The sequence below is a fragment of the Symphalangus syndactylus genome, chromosome 22, assembly GCF_028878055.3.
Source record: "Symphalangus syndactylus isolate Jambi chromosome 22, NHGRI_mSymSyn1-v2.1_pri, whole genome shotgun sequence".
Lineage (NCBI taxonomy): Eukaryota > Metazoa > Chordata > Mammalia > Primates > Hylobatidae > Symphalangus > Symphalangus syndactylus.
Window position 1 is genome coordinate 46,066,083 of NC_072444.2, and position 10,472 is coordinate 46,076,554.

The 10,472-nt window shown below is 39.8% G+C and overlaps 1 non-coding gene across 1 annotated transcript; it reads right to left on the reverse strand.

Annotated features, from left to right (window-relative positions):
• Positions 1-3,798: 3,798 nt before the first annotated feature.
• Positions 3,799-3,905, reverse strand: LOC129472811 (U6 spliceosomal RNA). The gene has a single exon (XR_008654082.1). It is a non-coding gene; the product is annotated as a U6 spliceosomal RNA (small nuclear RNA).
• Between the last annotated feature and the right edge of the window lie 6,567 nt (positions 3,906-10,472).

Genomic DNA, 10,472 nt, shown 5'->3' on the forward strand with positions numbered 1-10,472 from the left:
CCCAGTCATCAATTTCCACCATCAAATACCTATATGAGCTGGGTAAATTCTTCTCCTGTTTAGGTCCCAAGATAACTTTGTGCTCCTGAGCCTGTCAGAAAGTGACATCCTTTATTACCTCAAGTCAGGAATCCTGTACAGGGACTGTGGAGACAAGGTATGAGGCCAGTTTTCCCAGTGGGCTTTTGTTGGTTCTATAAGTCAAATTTAATTCCTTAAAGGAAAGCATGCCATTCCAGTCAAAGCCTTGGTAAAATAACCAGTTTCTCCAACTGTATCCTGTTACAAAAGAAAACAGATTCTTATTGCACTTATGAAAATAACTATATGGCCAGAAGTTAAGAATACTCACAAATAGTTTACAAATTTTGGAGAAATAAAGCAGAGAGAAACAAATATGCTCTAAATTTTGTCCACAGGAGCATAACTTACTCAATTATTAAAACTGTCAATAGCTCAAAAAAAAAAAAATTTCCCAGCTCCAAAAAGACAAAACAAAGGATCAGCAACATTTTAAGCAGAAAGTCAAAAAAGATTACTTCAGTTTTCTGTTCATTCAGTATATGCAGTTAAATCCTGTTCCACTTGATATTCATGAACATTTCAGCTCTCTTTGAGAGTCGTGAAAGTTTTTCTCTATACTCTAATGTCACAATATCCAAAGTTATCAGAAACTTGCATTCAAAAGCACCTGTCAAAGTCCTATAGCTGATTACAAACCATCTTTTGAAGAGGATCAAAACAAGGCAACAATTGTCTGTGGATGACAAAAAGCCTTAGGATAGCCACTATTGAAGCCACAGTTGACTAGGAATTTTGGTTACTTCTGTGGCATACAACAATTATACATAACAATTAAAACTATTAATAACATACACTAAGTTCATATCAGAATTAAAGGAGTTTCGTACAATTTTGGAACACATACCAATAACATATTTATACAAATACAGCCCAAAGAAATCCAAACACCAGCTCATATTTGACAATGTTTCCTGTATGATTTTTATACCAAACATGCTATAGATAGTAGGGGACCTACTATCTAAAGATTAATTGGTCAGGATAAGACATAATTTAAAATTTAATCTTGGAAAGTTTGTAAAATATCAAAGATTTAAAACACTTGATATTATAAAATAGAATTCCAGGTCACCATAAGTCATTACTTTAGCCAAAATAATAACTGAAAAATTTTAGAAGGTAAAAACCTTTACTAATTGATAGAGGGAAGACTTAGCTTTCCAAACAATTTGTCTCTTACCTTTCCCTTATTTTTCCTTTAGTTTATCCTAAAGCCAAACAATTTTTTAAATTATTTTTTAATTTGACATGAAAATCCTGTTTGAGTTAAAGCCAAATTTCACCCTCGCATTAGTGTACCATTAATGTCAACCCCAATTCTTAATAAAACCTTAGCGACAAATATATTCAATTTTAATATCTGACCATAAGGTAAGTTTCTTATGAACCTTTTATAACCCTTTACAAATTTTTGTTAAAATGCAGATGAATGCTATAAGAAAACTCAGTTGTTCTTTTATTCCAATGTTCAATTTATGGAAAAACTGAATGATATCCCTTTAACTTTAGCCAATATTTTCCACACATAATTTCTTTTACAAGATTAATTTTCACAAAGCTTCCACAACTTACTCAAATGTCCAGCTATATCCTATTAACTTAGAAGTATCCTTTAACCTTCTGACATGGTTTGGCTATACCCCACCCAAAATCTCATTGTGAATTGTAATCTGAATTGTAATCTGCACATGTTAGGGGAGAGACCGGGTGGGAGGTGATTAGATCATGGGGGTGGTTTCCCCATGTTGTTCTCGTGATAGTAAGTGAGTTCTCATGAGATCCGACAGTTTTATAACGGGCTTTTCCCCTTTTCGCTCTGCACTTCTCTCTTCTGTCACCATGTGAAGAAGAATGTGTTTGCTTCCTTTTCTGCCATGATTGTAAGTTTCCTGAGGCCTCCTCAGCCCTGCAGAAGCGTTAAGTCAATTAAACCTCTTTCCTTTATAAATTACCCAGTCCTCAGCAGTTCTTTATAGTAGTGTGAAAATAGACTAATGCACTCTCTAAACTAAACAAAAAAAACACAAAAGACAAAAAAAACACGAAAAACTACATTCTCATGAATTCTTATAATCTTTTCCCAAAACCTCATTTTATTTTCCTTACATACCTTGCATGTAAAACTTTTTCAGTAGTCTCAAGTACATGTTACACTGTTAACTCTTAGTAACTTTCACTTTGGTGAAAAACCTGGTAAGTAAGTGATTCTAATTTTGTACCAGGTGTGGAGCCTAGAACACCAGACAGAAGTCGAGATAAAGTCTGACTCATTCCAGCACAGCTAGGAGGCATGGCTAACTCCACATGTGCCCAGGACTTAACTAGACTCTAATGGCTCCACAGCAGGTAAATTGAACAATTTTCAAAGTCAAAAAAGCAGCTTATAGCAAACCTAATATCTGATCTGTAAAATTTAGACTAAATGTCTAAGTTTTGAAGACATTTTTACTTTCCCAATAAGCTTTATCTTTTTTTTTTTTTTTTTTTTTTGAGACAGAGTCTCGCTCTGTCACCCAGGCTGGAGTGCAGTGGCACCATCTCAACTCACTGCAAGCTCCACCTCCTGGGTTCACGCCATTCTCCTGCCTCAGCCTCTTGAGTAGCTGGGACTACATGCACCCGCCACCACGACTGGCTAATTTTTTGTATATTTGTAGAGACAGGGTTTCACCGTGTTAGCCAGGATGGTCTCGATCTCCTGACCTCATGATGCACCCACCTCGGCCTCCCAAAGTGCTGGGATTACAGGCGTGAGCCACCGCACCCGGCTTATCTTTTCTTTTTTTAAATGAAAGCAAGTTCAGTCCCAAGGACTGCTGCTTGGATATTTTAGTGATTATTTCTTGATTAAATGCTAAACAAGGGGTAGATTATTCAGGAGTTTTCCAGGAGAGGGGCTGGGAATTCCTGGAACTGAGACTTTCTTCTCTTTTTAGACAGTATGGAGTAACTTCCAGGAGTTTCCATGGCATCTGTAAATTGTCATGGTGCTGGTGAATTATAATGAGTGTTGTCTTCTTGATTGTGGCTGGCTTCAGCTGGCTTCTTTGCCACATCCTGTTTTATCAATGGGGTCTCTGTGACCTGTGTCTTGAGAAACAAGTCCTGCTGAACTCCTATCTCACAGTGAACCCCAATGTTAAGAATGAACATCAGCTTAGCCACTTACCAATTTACCTTGGCACTCCTAACTCTTCCTTGCCTCAAATTCCTCATCATTTTATTGTGAAGATTAAATAAACTTTTTCCTGTAAAGTACTTTATATAGTACCTCTGCTCTGTACCTATCTGTAATAAGTTAAAAACGCTTTATTACTTTTTAGTCTAAATTTAATAGCTTTCTCTCAGAATTCTAAGGGAGTATTATTAAAGTTATGTTCTACTTCAGCAAAATAGGAGAAGTCTACATTTATGCTGAAAACTATGGTAATCTATATCTACTATCAGAAATGTTAGCAATTTCTCCTGGATATATTATGTGATGATTTTGAGACAGGTTCCTGGAAGTGGAATTGTAGGTATTCATATTTTAAATGTTGGTAGTTATTGTCAAATTGCCTTTTATACCAGCGGTATTTGAAAGTGCTTATTTCTCCACATCTTAACCAATAATGAATATTAAGAATTTATTAGATTTTTGCCAGTTTAATGAGGACAAAACCTCACTTTAAGTTTGTTTTGCTCTAATTACCAGTGAGAGCAGGCATCTTTCTAAAAAATATGGAATGCTTCATGAATTTGCATGTCATCCTTTCACAGGGGCCATGCCAATTTTCTCTGTATCATTCTAATTTTAATATATGTGCTACCAAAGTGAGCACAACCAATCATCTTTAAAAATGTCTTTATGTCCCACAGCTTACTAGTCATGTGAACTAAAACGCATTACAGTTTATATTTTTCCGACAGAATATTTGATTTAAGTTCCCACTATTTTTAAGCCAATTAATCAAAGCTCTTTCATATCACACACACAACACCTATAAATACATAGTCAGAAGAGGATCTAGTACTTGTATGATTTTTCATTTGCCAGTTTCAAGTTTCTCTTTAAAGCATGCAGTTTCTATGAATTAATAAGCAGGCACAACTGAAAGGCAAAACAAATCCCCCCAAATTAAGGATCCCTTTTATGTATGTCTGTATGTATTTTTGAGATGGAGTCTCATTGCTTTGTCGCCCAGGCTGGTGTGCAGTGGTGCAATCTTGGCTCACTGCAACTTCCACCTCCCAGGTTCAAGCGATTCTTATGCCTCAGCCTCCCGAGTAACTGGGACTACAGGCACCCACCAACATGCCCAGCTAATTTTTCTTTTTTGTATTTTTAGTAGAGACAGGGTTTCACCACATTGGCCAGGCTGGTCTTGAACTCATGACCTTGTGATCTGCCCGCCTCAGCCTCCCAAAGTCCTGGGATTACAGGTGTGAGCTTCCTCACCCTGCCAGGATCCCATTTTTATGCCAGATCCTGGATTCCCTCCAAAGAAAATCAGCCCACCTCCTGTAGGAATCTTATCTCTCAGTGGGGGATGGACACATTTCCATACTTTCTAGGAGGCCAAGGGCATGGCTTCTCTGATCCAAACAGGCAAAGGGCAGAGTATCCTCCCACAACTGCCATTAGACATCCCTAAAAATACATTTTCTATCTAGTTATTATACACCAAAGCTCTTTCATAATTCAAAGTAATTTCTGCTACGCCCTCAATAGTCAAAAATGTCAGATGACGTAATGCAAAATGGAACAGAGCCTTAGATTTTGAGAGAGATTTACCCACTTTTATTTCCTGGGGTTTCATGAGGAAAACAGCATTTTTTTGTTTTTTCCCAAAACAGGGTTGGTGTTGCCTCCTCCGTTTTCCTCAGGAGTCCCAGGCTGCTAGAAATTCTCTTCGATCATCTAATGTGTGCATCAAGAGTAGCAGACAAAATGGAGAAAAACAATTCAGTCAACTGAGAAGAAAAATAAAAAAAAATTTTTTTCTTCAGAAAAATAAGATTCAAGAACAGAAAAAATAACACGAAGGCCTTTTAAATATATGTATAGTTTGGATATCCATTTTTTAATTAAGCTGACTTATAACCATAGCACTTTTAAAAATAATCTTTTAAATTCTTTTATTACCTAACTTTAGCCAGGGCAAACAGCCAATATGTCCGGCTTTTGTGGTTTACCAAAGGTAACCTCCCAGGTACTCAGAGAAAGGAAAATTCAAGAAGGGAAGTCAGAAGTTGTTCATGGAAGTGAAGATAATCAATACAGGGCAAAAGTCACGTGGATATCAAACCAGAAAGGACTCATTTCCTAAGTTAGGAATTGAACCCTGAACCCAGGCCATCATTAGGAAAAGACAAAGCCTTAGCCGCTAAGCTACAGCACTGGGCAGTTTCCACTGCTCTTCCCAGAAGAAGTCTAAAGCAGCCAAGTTTGAGCTCGCAAAGGCTCAAGATAATTTTTAGAGCTAACTATGACATGAACCCCCAAATTCCTCTTCCCTGGCTGTCGGAGACCAAGAGAAAGTACTGCCACATTGTTACAAGGTCAAGTTCTCAAGGACATAAAACAAGATGAGAGGAAATCTTCATCCATCTTTTTTTTTTTTCTTTTTTCAGGGACCTGCAGCAAACTTTGCAACTGACCAGCTTGCCAGGCTGGTTTGAACAGTGGGCTTATTGGGTCCCGAGCCGATGTTCTATCCTAAAACACTCCTCTTTATGACAGAGCAATACAGAGAGATGCACTTACAGCACAAAGTATGCCAGATTCTCTACAGCTTAAGAGTAGCCTCACGAATCCTTTTTCCCATTAATCAAAACTTTACAGAGAAAATAAACAGTGATTTTTAACCATTCATTCAACCAGTTTGCACAGAGAGAGGTCAGAAGCCTGACTGGTAAAAAATTCTTACCCTTTGGCCAGCATGTGAGGTTTCTAGGTTCCCTTGTCCTGAGCAGCCCTAGTGACCCTGCTTGCTGCACCATACCCCTGGGCGCCAAGCTGCATTACAAAGGAAAATTACCTTTTTCGATTTCATAAAGCCATAGGCAAAAGCCTCTCGGTTTTGCAAGACACCATGCAAGAGGTTGCACAGGGTAACCAAATTAACATTTTCCATTATGGTCAGAGCAAAATACATGTGATTTGACAAAACACAGACATTAGTCACTTCACTTAGCAGCCAATATCAAACTAGCAAGTCCCAAACTTGCCCCAGGATGGGCCATGTCATCTTTAATCCATTCAAAGTGGGTTAGAATGACCTCTGACCAGGAGTTTCAACATGTGGACTCTGGGCAAGCTGGTAGCCCTGAGGAACAGAAAAGATAGAAAAGGGAAATGAGAGAAAGAGAGAGAAAAGTATTGCTTGCTGCAGTGTGGGGAAGGCGAAGAGCTCAGGGAGGCAGGAGGAAGACCCACCTATTGCAGCAACACTGAATCATAAGTTCAGGCAGCCATTTGTCAGTTGCAAAGGGAACTTTTCCAGCAGTCCCAGCAGCTCTCAAGTGTCCCGCTTTAGGAAGGAAAAAAGCTCCCCATGTCCCATGATTATGTACATGCCTATTCCCGTCCCCAACAGTCGTCAGCAAAGAGTGCAAGGCAGATTAATCCAAAGAGAATAGTGGTTAACATCCCATAGTGCAAAATCCATTTTTCACCAAAAGAGACTTTACTAAGAGGGGCACTCACCCTCAAAATCTTAGGAGGGACACTAACCTTCTTAAGTTGGGCCTTTAACCCAAGTTTGGTCAAGCGTTCTTGCCTTTTATTAAGAGGTGCCTTGGCCAGGTGCGGTGGCTCACACCTATAATCCCCACACTTTGGGAGGCTGAGGAGGACAGATCACGAGGTCAGGAGTTCGAGACCAGCTTGGCCAACATGGTGAAACCCCATCTCTATGAAAAATGCAAAAATTAGCCAGGTGTGGTGGCATATGCCTGTAGTCCCAGCTACTCGGGAGGCTGAGGCAGGAGAATCACCTGTTGCATGAACCCAGGAGGAGGAGGTTGTGGTGAGCCAAGATTGCACCATTGCACCCCAGCCTGGGTGACAGAGTGAGACTCTGTCTCAAAAAAAAAGAGGAGCCTTTAACTCTCTCTGTTTTAGGTTAGACTGTGATCCTCTTAAATTGGGCCTCTAACCCAATCTCACCCTTTACTTGGGTAAAAAGTACCTCGCCACTTACCTAAAGTCGGCCAATTGGTGTTGCATTCTATTTCCTTTGAGTTGGGTTTCCTCAGTATAGTGCCTTCATGGTTGCCAGGAAGATGTTACTGGAAACCGGTGCCAGTCCAGACCCCAGGAGAGGGCTCTTGGCCCTCATGCAAGGAAGAATTCAGGGCTAGTCTACAGACTAAAGTGAAAGCAAGTTTATTAAGAAAGTAAAGAAACAAAAGAGTGACTACTCCAAAGCAGGGCAGTGGCATGGACTGCTCAACTAAGTATACTTATAGTTATTTCTTGATTATATGCTAAACAAGGTGTGGATTATTCCAGAGTTTTTTGGGTAAGGGGTGGGCAATTCCCAGAACTAAGGGTTCCTCCCCATTTTAGGCTGTATAGGACAACTTCTTAACATTGCTGTGGCATTTGTAAACAGTCATGGTGCTGGTGGGTGTGTCTTTTAGCATGCAAATGCATTATAATTAGTGTATAATGAGCAGTGAGCACCACCAGAGGTCATTTTCATCGCCATCTTGGTTTTCGTCGGTTTTGGCTGACTTCTTCACCACAACCTGTTTGATCAGCAAGATTTTTATGACCTGTATCTTGTGCCAACCTCCTTAGTCATCCTGCCACTAAGAATGCCTAACTTACTGGGAATGCAGCCTCTGACACTAGGACAAAGAGAATAGTCTTCTATAAAGGATTTCAAGTCTAGAAAACACTGAGATTTGAAGATACAGCCCCCTTTTTTATAGATGAGAGAAGTGCAAGCCAGAGATGGCAAAGACTTGTCCAAATCCTGCCAGCTGGGTCACAGAAAGGCCGGGCTCAGAGGCTAGGCTCCTGAGAGGGCCTCCTCGGCATACTCCCTCCCATCAGCAGCTGACACCATGACTGTGGATGGAAGGCTGTCCCCTTCCTATGGCATTTGAAATGAAAAAATTACTACTCAATTCTGCAGTGGTTGTCCTGATAAGTACAACATGCAGGGTAGCAGGCTTCTCTCATCTCTTTCATTTCATTCTGTATCCCATTCACAAGCTTGGTCAAGCATTCTTTCCTTTTATTAAGAGGGGCCTTTAACCCCGTCTGTCTTAGGAGAGACTATAATCCCATCTCTTATCCAGGTAAAGTGTACCCTACCACTTACCCAAAGTAAGTCGGGTAATTCTCTTTTCTCTGTTGATGCTCAACTGTGCAACGTGAGTAATCACCTCCTCACTTTACTTGCATTTTATACATTTTGGGTTGTAGCTTGAAGGTTTTTTGTTGTTTATTTTGTTTTGCTTTAATCAACTAATCTCAAATATTCTGTTAAAACAAAATGAACACAACATGAAAAAGAGCTTCTGTGGCTGTTGCAAATCTATCCTGTCCCTTTGAATGCGGCGTCTGCAGTGTTTGGGTTTCCATCGTATTACTTTTGTCTTTTGCTGGATGCTAATTATGCATTACCTTTATAGAAAAATTACCAGTCAGCAAATCAGCAAACAGTTACTGAGATCGTGCTGGATGTCAGACACGGGTTAGTTAGCAAAGCAGCATAATCTAGAGGAGAATCTGAGGCCATTGAATTTAAAGCAAAAAAAAAAAGACTTTGAATTTTGACTGTGAACATACCATCTATAAAAGCTATAATTTCTCAGAATTTTATTTCCTCAATATTAAATTAATGTTATTGATCCTCTACTTGAACTACTATATATATATTTAAATATATATTAAATATATATTCTCCAACAGTAGTTCAAGTAAAGGATTAATAACCATATATATATATATGTGTGTGTGTGTGTATATATCTGTGTGTATATATATATATATATAGAGAGAGAGAGAGAGACTGACATATTGCATATGCTGAATAAATGGATAAATGGTCATTGCTATATTTATTTACAAACTTCACAAACTTACTTTCTGCTGAAGTAAAATACGTTTGTTTTCATTTTCCCTAAGTTAATGTATTTGGTTCTTATTTCTAACACTTCTATTATTTTACAAATTATTTCTTCACCGTTGGATTTGTGAGGTTGCTCAATGCAGTTTCAAGGAGAGCCTGTGTGTTGCAGGGCATTGGAAGATAGAATGCTTACCTCACTCTTCCACTGTCTCTAGGACCATGGAGACAGGTCTTTAAACTTCTGTGACCTCCCGTGCTTGGAAGAAAGGCCTCTTCTTGTGTGAACATTAAGTTGTGTCTTCCAGTGACATGCTTCCAGAATGGCCATGGCCCAGCTCCAGAGGCTCCCATCACAGGGAGCTTTGTGAATATTTGTTCTGAGAGAGGATAACACAGCTCCTGGTCATCATTCAGCAGCTAAATTTGTTGCATCCTCTACATAGTACAATGAAAGGTTACTGATCAAGGCCAGGCGCGGTGGCTCACGCTTGTAATCCCAGCACTTTGGGAGGCCGAGGCGGGCGGATCACGAGGTCAGGAGATCGAGACCACGGTGAAACTCCGTCTCTACTAAAAATACAAAAAATTAGCCAGGCATGGTGGCGGGTGCCTGTAGTCCCAGCTACTCGGAGAGGCTGAGGCAGGAGAATGGCGTGAACCTGGGAGGCGGAGCTTGCAGTGAGCCGAGATTGTGCCACTGCACTCCAGCCTGGGTGACAGAGCGAGACTCCGTCTCAAAAAAAAAAAAAAAAAAAAAAGGTTACGGATCAAATTCAGCCAGAGCAAGAGATACCTAGGGCAGGGTCTGGGCCGGGTGCTCTGACTGTGACCAATGGATATAAGTCAGTGTTAATTCTCTTACATGAACACTCACATGAGACACATTGCCTAAAATTATTTCAAGGCCCAAAACAACTTGAATATGCTGTCTCCAAACTCAAGTTCCTTCTGCAGACAAAAGAGAGTGTTTAGGAAAATAGACATTTCAGAAAGAGGAGATAAACACTGTGAAAGGCGGGAGCCCTGAGAGGCTCATAGGAAGGCACAATCTCAGCAACACTGGGGTTTGTGCTGTCCTTAAGAATGAAAAAAGAGATGGAGAAGTTGTGGCTGATCAGAGGAATTCTAGGGGCACAATGACAAGCACTGAATTCTTGGTCAAGTGGCTAAGTCCTCCTGTTAGTGTCACACATTCTATTTCATTATTTTCTTCTGTGTTTCTTTTCCTTTCCTCCAACGATTATTTAGGAATACCATAGGCCTAATCTAGTCTGAAAATTTACACCTTCAAAAGTGAATAGAATGTGATCTTTGCACTCA